This window comes from Simochromis diagramma, unplaced genomic scaffold (assembly GCF_900408965.1).
Source record: "Simochromis diagramma unplaced genomic scaffold, fSimDia1.1 OVJJ01000305.1, whole genome shotgun sequence".
In the NCBI taxonomy this organism is placed as follows: Eukaryota; Metazoa; Chordata; class Actinopteri; order Cichliformes; family Cichlidae; genus Simochromis; species Simochromis diagramma.
Window position 1 is genome coordinate 90,138 of NW_024387169.1, and position 8,688 is coordinate 98,825.

General features: G+C 44.2%; 1 long non-coding RNA gene across 1 annotated transcript; it reads left to right on the plus strand.

Annotated features, from left to right (window-relative positions):
• The first annotated feature begins 2,945 nt into the window (after nucleotides 1-2,945).
• On the plus strand, nucleotides 2,946-4,341 carry LOC120744511. Its single transcript, XR_005698383.1, has 3 exons — nucleotides 2,946-3,277; nucleotides 3,453-3,505; nucleotides 4,067-4,341. It is a non-coding gene; the product is annotated as an uncharacterized LOC120744511 (long non-coding RNA).
• The last annotated feature ends 4,347 nt before the right edge of the window (nucleotides 4,342-8,688 follow it).

The following is an 8,688-nucleotide window of genomic DNA, read 5'->3' on the forward strand; positions in this document are numbered from 1 at the left end:
GCCCCACCCCCAGGCAGCAACCAGAAAAATCAGTTGATTGGTTTTAAAAATGATAGCTCAAAAGAGTTTTTAAATCTCTCCACATTTAACATATTTGTCCAATATGTACAGGAACCTGTGGTTGCTGTATTCTTAGGCCTAAACTTCATACTGTGGGAAATGTATATTAATTGTAAGGAATATACCACATTCCAATAGAGAACTGTGATTAGCTGTATAAATTCTGTACCTCTTTAACCCCTGTTACAGTGTAGGCGTGCCCGTTTGGACCAGTCCATTTGCAAAACTAGTGTTAGGCCGATGTTTTCTACAAACCAAGAGAACATTATTTGTTTTTGAGCAATGAACCAAAGACCTCTGATACAAATAAATATCATGGAGAAAAGTGACTGCAAAATGTTTCGTTATTGATTTAACAGCAAATTTGCAACATTTGCGACACAACTTATATGTGTCTTCATAAAGCTACTTCTGGGCAGTCGATTAACAAAAAGTTTGGCAAACTTTCAGAGTCAAATAGTTAAAACTGTCTTCGAGTTTCCAGAATCTACATGCCCAATTAAGCACATCCAAAGTGCTAATGCTAACTTGTTGCATTTTTTGCAGTATTGGTTGATTACTCAGAACTGTAACTTTATCATACATCATTGCGTTAGTTTGATATTTTATTCGTGGAAGAGGTTACACAGTGTTAAAAAATCAGTTGATAATGAGTGCAGTCTGAGTGGAAAACCTCAACACATTTTAAAATCTCACCATCTACTCAAACAAACAAATAAAATCATGATGTGGGGGAGACCAGGGAATATTGGCCTATCGAAAGCTCACGCTTTCGGAGATGGAGGCACTGGCTTGGAGAGCAATGGCTCAACCATTTTAGTGTTTGGACAGGAACCACAAAAAATCTGGCATATCTGCAATCAGCTAACATCTAAATAATTGACAGAAGATGCCCGATGAATATGCTTATAGCCTGTTGCGAACCGCGCTTGAATAAGCACGGGAACCAACCACCTGCTGGTCGATTACAACCAGCTGGGCTACGCTCTCCAATGGTGTTGCAGCATCCAATCAATCTATCTGAAGCTACAGCTACCTTGGTGGAGTACGACAATAGCCTGACTCTCGGTGGGGTGGGGCATTGTCTGCTGGGCTGTGCGGACGCACCTGCAGGCAGCCGCAATCACGCCCGGAAGTGTTAAAACTTGGGACTCAAGGGTTGGGTTTGTTGGTGGCGAGAAGTGCTGAATAAAGAGGATAAAATTCAAGATGCGGTGGTCCCACCGTGCCTTATTCTCACGCACACTGGTGCCGAAACCCAGGACGGCGGCACAGGCAACAGAAACCCTGACAGAGCCAGGGCAGGTAGGGGCTGTCCAGATTAATGCTGACTTGGCGGCTATCCAAGCAGGAGCAGGGTATCCTTAGCAGAGACGAGGGGTAGAACGAGGCAAGGCAATAGTCCGTCGAGCCGGCGCCGGAGGAGAGGGGAGCAGCTGGGTGAAGGGCTGCATAGCTAAGCAAGAGAGGGCAGTGGGGAGCTGCTCCAGCCAGAAGGCGGACAGACAAGGCACGCGGACGTGTCCAACCTACTGGAGGTAGAGGAGCACGGCGGGAAGGGCTGCTCCAGCACGGGAGTGGTGGAGGGGGAGGGCCCATCAGCCGGAGTGTACGAGGTGCGAGGGGGTCCATGGCCTGCTGGGTGAGGAGCCGCTGCATGAGGGGTTGATTCCAGCCCGGGAGTGGGTAGAGGAGCCGCTGCAGCCGAGGAGGAATCAGGTGCAACAGAGGGTCCTTTCCAGCCGGGAGCAGGGGAGCAGCTGCGCCAGCCGAGACAATGGAGGAGGCCACGCGGGGAAGACAGAGGTCCCTGTGAAGGGGGACCTCACGAACTGGGGCCAAGAGCAAAGAACGTGCAATGTCTGGAACAAGGACAAGTGGCCAAAACCGCCTGTGAGCAGGTGCTCAAGGCTGTGCCTGCAGGGGGCGTGCCGGTTCGCCAGGGTGGCCAACTGCCGGACCAGGTGTCGCCGGCTCCTCTGAACCGGAACTTCCTGTGTTCAGCTTTGTTTGTATTTTGGCATGAGGAAGATGGCGGCGTGATCGGATTTGCCAAACGGAGGGCGAGATTGTGCCTTGTAGCCGTCCTTGACCGTAGTGTAGCAGTGGTCCAGTGTCCTTTCACCTCTGGTGGGGCAGGTGATGTGTTGATAAAAGTTCGGCGCTGCGCGTTTGAGGTTGGCGCTATTAAAGTCCCCTGTCACAATAAGCGCAGCGTCCCGGGGTTGTGTCTGGTGCTGTGTGAGTGCCTCATGCAGCTCGCATAAGGCGGTGACCGTGTCCGCTTGTGGTGGAATATAAACGGCACTTATAATGACCGATGTAAATTCTCGAGGTAGATAAAAAGGACGACACATGATGGACAGTAATTCCAGATTTGGTGTGGCAGGAGCGTGTGAGAGGAACAACGTTCGCACTGTTGCACCAATTGTTGTTCACCATTAAACACACGCCGCCTCCCCTTGACTTCCCCGAGTCCCGTGTCCTGTCCATGCGGTGAACCGAGAAGAACTCGGCCGGCTGGATGGCGTGGTCCGGCACCGCTGGGTTCAGCCATGTCTCGGTGAAGCAGAGGAGATTGCAGTCCCGAATGTCTCTCTGGAACTTTATCCTGGCCCTGAGGTCATCAAGCTTGTTCTCCAGTGACTGGACGTTGGCAAGCAGGATGCTAGGCAGAGGTGTGCGGTGTGCACGAGCTCTCAGCCTGTTCCTGACGCCGGCTCGCTTCCCTCTAGGCCGCCACTTCCCTCTAGGCCGCCACTTCCCTCTAGGCCACCGCTTCCCTTTGTTCTCCCTCAAGAGCTCGCTCGGCCAGCTCGGATCCGGAGTTAAAAACTTCGAATTGTGAGTACATTGTATACCAATAGAAACAAGAGTGTCACTGTCATACCTAATGTACCCAATGGTGATGATTTTGCTGATTTAGAGACGCTGAAAACTAACTTAAAAAACAAAGACAAAGAAAAGGTGGTCGGAGCAGTCGTGACGCAGCCGACCTCACCAGCGCCATCTTGTTAATTTTGTTAGAATCTAAGAGTTTCTGACCGAAGTCTCAATGTAAGTCATTAATGTGAATTTGTGTGTTTAATGTGCTTGTCAGGAATAAGGGTGAGTGACGACATGCTGAATCTGATGGCTCTGCGCTACGGCGCCTCCTCTGGACACATGACGCTGGAGAGCTTCATCAGTCTCATCCTTCGCTTTGACTGCATGAACAGTAAGTGAAGACAAGTGGGACAAGCTATGATCTGTTTATTTCTGTTTGCCATTTATCTGAAGTAAGTCAATCAAAAAAACAACCTCACAATGGAAAACTTTAACCTTTTTGTTGTGGAAGACATTAATTTTATACGTATCTTTTAAGAATTCAATTAATTTTTGCTCATCAACAGAAATCTTCAGACAGTTATCTGATGGAAAAGCCATGACTCTTCTAGAGTCTGAGGTAATAAAGCCAGCTTGTTCTCATTTAGTACATTTTATAACACATGTTGATTCATTTGAAGTTCAGAGGAAAGAAAAACACATTATTTTTAAAACTGAAAATAAATTTATATACTATTCATAAATATTTTACACTAAAGGAAACAGTTGCGTACTCCTTGTGCATACACTGAGCTACTTTGTGACCAAGTAGGGCATGTCCGGGATTTTAAAACACGTTGGTAAGGTTAGACAGTTAACAACTGTTAATGTGTTAAGGGCAAACTAGATTGGCATTTGCTAAAAGTTCAACTGATTTCACTTATATCCCTCAAGTGCAGCTTTTTTGAATGTTGTTATGATTAAAGTTTTTGAGAGTTACAAATATAGCCATCAAAGAGGGATGAAAGATACTGAGCCTTTTATCTTGGCCAGCTTTTATAGTTCAGCAGTCCGAGAGCTATGTCAGTTGAAGACTCTCCCATGTCAGCCAATGATCAAGAAGAGTAGGCCAGGATGTCCTTGGAGATAGGTAGAGGGGCTGCACATACTGCACTAACAACCTGTCTCTCTTTATTTCCAGTGGATGTACATTTCGATGTACACTTAACGCAAAGGAATGGACGTTTGATGCACAGTTCATCTGCACGCACTGAAGAAGAGATCCATGTATATTTTTCCTGCTAAGCTCTAAGTTGTCAGTTAGATAATTGCCAAAATGCAAAATGCTTTCAAGATAACTTTTCTCAAAAAGTAGACATTTCTATTTTTAATTGTCATTTACTTGGCAATTTGTTTTTTACTGAGACAGACAGAGAAGACAGAAACTTATTGTAGAGGGAACAATCTGAGATATATAACGTGAATAAAATAATCAATGAAAATTAAATACTACAAGAATGTGCTTGCGTGTAAAAGGCAGCTCTGAATTAGTAACTGTTCTAACAGAAAAACAGGGAAAAGGCTATAAAGGATGTTTTTTCCTTGTGCACTTTGAGCTCATTAAACACACATAGATTATGTGAGGGTGCAATGTTTGATTTGGCCATGATGCTTTATTGATTAATTCATCACTCATTACTGACACAACAGTGCAATAAAGCACCAGTGTGGTTGGAATCAACATACTGTTGAAATGATTTATATCGTCATTCAAATGCAGCTCTTTTTGATAATTGCATTATGCACATATGTATCTGGCTTTTTCTTATTTTCCCACTGTCCACTCCTCATTTCAGGTTCAGGTTACTTTTTACATATAAGGCTCAATCATTTGGAAAGCATTCAGGGCCATTATCAAAAACACTCAAAATCACTGGAACATTTTCATGTAAATACATTTAAATAAAGAAAAAAGACGAAGAAGAAGAAGTTTAGCAAATGAACCATGAATTCAAATTCTGGCACCAGAATCTGGAAGGTATTCATTGATTCAGCTGCAGCTCAGTGTTTGTAAACTGTAAGGGTATGTAGTAGAGGAAAAGCACCTAGGTATAGAGGCTAGCTCATCAAGCATCCTGGGAAGTGGCACACTTCAATTCTTGATCGTGGCTCAAGAGTTGGGAGTTCGCCTTGTAATTGGAAGGTTGCCGGTTTGAGCCCCGACTTGGACAGTCTTGGTCGTTGTGTCCTTCAGCAAGACACTTCACCCGTTGCCTACTGGTGGTGGTCAGAGGGCCCGGTGGCGCCAGTGTCCGGCAGCCTCGCCTCTGTCAGTGCGCCCCAGGGTGGCTGTGGCTACAATGTAGCTTGCCATCACCAGTGTGTGAATGGGTGGATGACTGGATGTGTAAAGCGCTTTGGGGTCCTTAGGGACTAGTAAAGCGCTATACAAATACAGGCCATTTACCATTTTCCTTGTGTAAAAACTCCCCAGTGAGCATGAGCCACATTTACTGAAACTCTAATAATTTCCAGCATAAATTTACTTACACCAGTAGCCTTGCTAAATGTTTGTAATATTCCAAGACAGTACCAAGAGTTTCCCCTCTCAAGCATTTCAGAAGGTACAAAGGGAATGTTAATCCACAACACTGTAGTGAAATTAACAGAAACACATATTCCCAGTATGTCAGTGTTTCTTCAATGGTTCCCTGTTAAATCTTGAGTTAAATTTTAAAAACTTTCACTTACATATAAAAGTCCTAAATACTCAAACCCTGTGATATCTTACACACCTCAAATACCATGTTAACTTAATAAAGAACTTTCATCCTCCACTGCAGACTTACTCACTGCTCGGAGAGTTACCAAGACTGGATTGAGAGGCAGAGCCCCGTCTCCTGTGGACCTAGCTCCCAGTTTGGGTTCAGCAGACAGAAACTCTGTCTGCCTTTGAGATTAGTCTTATGCTGTTATAGGCTCAGGATTCTGCTGAGCTTCCCATGACGCTCTTAACATTTATTCTCACCTGTTTTCAACTCCCCAGACACTTACATACCACTGCTACATGTCATTAAAGTTTGTCTTTTCTCTCACATGGCATGCGAATGGTCTTTGTCTTCATCCCTTATGCTTTCCTTTTTCTACACTCAGCAGTGGGCAATGACATTAAAAAGGAAGTTTTCCTTCCCACCTTTGCTACCTTTATCCATATTAGATCATCCTCTCAAATGGGCGGAGAGACCAGTCAATGGCCCACTGGTAACTGGCAGTTGCTAGGGAAAAGGGTGTATTCTGGCACCGGCTGGTGATAACATTGTTTGCAAAGAGATATATAACGTTGCACTGAAAATCTCCTTGTGATTGCTTTGATTGCTAGCAGGCTTCCACAAATACCAGTCATTTTCATGGAAGCAGCAGTGAAACTGTGAAAAAGGGGATTAGTGTTGGGGTTGTTATTCAAAAAAAATGTATTACACATTAGTCATTATCCTAAGTCTTGCTGCTGGGCTGGTCTCGGCATTGACTTAGTTTTATCATCACTTTGGATCCTTGGGTTACTTTGCGTTAGCATGCTAGTGTCCTATAGAGTCCTTTTGTGCAATAAAAATAAAAGTAATTTCTATACCATTTTCCTCCTGTAACACTTGGTTGTCCATTGGTTGCGGCAGCAGGATACAATTTTTATTTTGAAAAGTTGTATCCTACTGCTTTCTCTGTGTGCACTTTGGATTGGAATTTCTTGGACGTTTCTTATTACAGCTCAGAGAGTAAGTAGCGAGTTTCTGCAGACAAGTTGGCATCTTTTGTGCAAACTACCGGTGGCAACCTGCTTGTGAATAAAAGCATCACAAGGCCAGCAGCAACAAGTACCCTCTAGCAGCCACCAGTTAATCTATGCTTTCACTTCAGTTAGTTACTAAATTTCAAGAACTTTGAAAGTTTCTTCAAGTGCAACATAGAAAAAAAACCATCAAACAGAAAAATAAAGGTTCTCGTTAGGGTCTCACATAATAATAAAGCAAGACTTCTCTCAGTTCAGAGGATAAATTCATCAAGTTACTGGCCTGAGAAAAAGCCAATTAATGGTACACAACATTTTTTTTTTCATCATTGTTTTTATTGCAGATTTTCCTTTAACAACACAGTGTCTCGACATTAGACACAGAACAACAAAACAGTACAAACACAAAACGTACACAACAGCTCTTAAATAAGGCATAATACAAGATACAAAATACAAAATATAACATACAAGAGGTGGTGAGTCAGTCTTACAGCGCCCGGGTGGTGATCACGTGCGTAGTAGTCCTTTGAATAAGATAGCGGAAAGGTCCGGTCCAATATAGTCCAAAAAGGGGTGCCACATCCCGTAGAACTGACCCACACTGTGGTGTATAACGTGTGTGAGGTATTCCAGAGGAATCAGTTCAAAATTATTTTGCGCCAGCCACAGACAGTGGGAGTCCTATCGTTGATCCATTGTAAGAGGATATTTTTCCTGGCTGCAAATGTTAGAGTGTTATACAATCTTTTGTTGGCCGCCGCTTTTAGGCGGTCACTTGGAAGACCTAGAATCAGGGATAAAGGGTCCATCTCTATATCAACGTGGAAGATTTTCCCCAGTTCACCTGTAATGTCAGCCCAGTATTCTTGAAGCTTGTAACAGGACCAAAAACAGTGAGTTAAAGTCCCTACATCAGTTTTGCACTTAAGACACACAGGGGAAAGAGAGCGGTTGAAGAGGTGTCTGCGGTGAGGGGATACGTGCAATCTGTGTAAAATCTTAAGTTGGATTGCTCTTGTCCGAGTACAAATTGAAATCCTTTTTGCGAGAGACCAAACGGTATCCCACTATCTTCATCTATGGTTACCGACAGTTCCCTCTCCCACACACCTCTAATCCCCTGCGCATCAGTGGTAGTCAAAGCATTAAGCACATGATAAAATGAACTCAGAGACACCTTCAGCTGTTGCCTAAACAAAACCTTCTCAACATCAGATACTTCAGGGTGCTCAGCAAGGGTTGTACTGTGAGTGATATAGTGTCGTATTTGCAAAAAACGAAAGAAATCCTGTCTAGGCAAGCCGTAACTGTTGGTAAGTTGTTCAAACGACATGAGTTCATCACCCGAGAAAAGGTCACCAAGAGACTTAATATTCTTATCAGACCATCGTTGAAAGCCGGGGTCCGAGGAACCCGGAGGGAAAGCAGGGTTATTCATTATAGGGGTAAAGGTTGATGTTATTCTCGATCTTCCCTCAAGACGGCGGACAATTCGCCACGCTTTTAGGGTGTTGATTGTTACAGGATTTGTACAAAGGGCCTTAATTCCGTTAAAATCATTACAAAATAATAGATCGCTCAGTTTGCATTGTGACAGAGCTGTCTCAATATCCGACCAGATTGAGGTTTTACCCCTAACCCAGTCGCTCACAAATCTTAAATGGGCAGAAAGCTGATACAATCTATTAGGTAGATCCAAGCCGCCCCTGGAGCTTGGCAGATGCAACACTGCCATCTTGAGCCTGGGTCTGCGCTTGTTCCAGATGAAAGAGGTAAGCCAACCATTTATGTCCTTCAGTACTCTCTTAGAGAACAAGACGGGGATCATTTGGATAGGATACAATAGCCTGGGCAGCACATTCATTTTGATCAGGGCAATGCGTCCTAGCCAGGAGACAGGAAGTGACGCCCACCGCTCTAGGTCCTGTTTGAGTTTGCCAAATAAGGGTGTGAAGTTGGCTTTGTACAATTGGTCGAGAGACGGGGTAATAAAGATCCCCAAATACACAAATCCATTAGGAGACCATTTAAAAGGA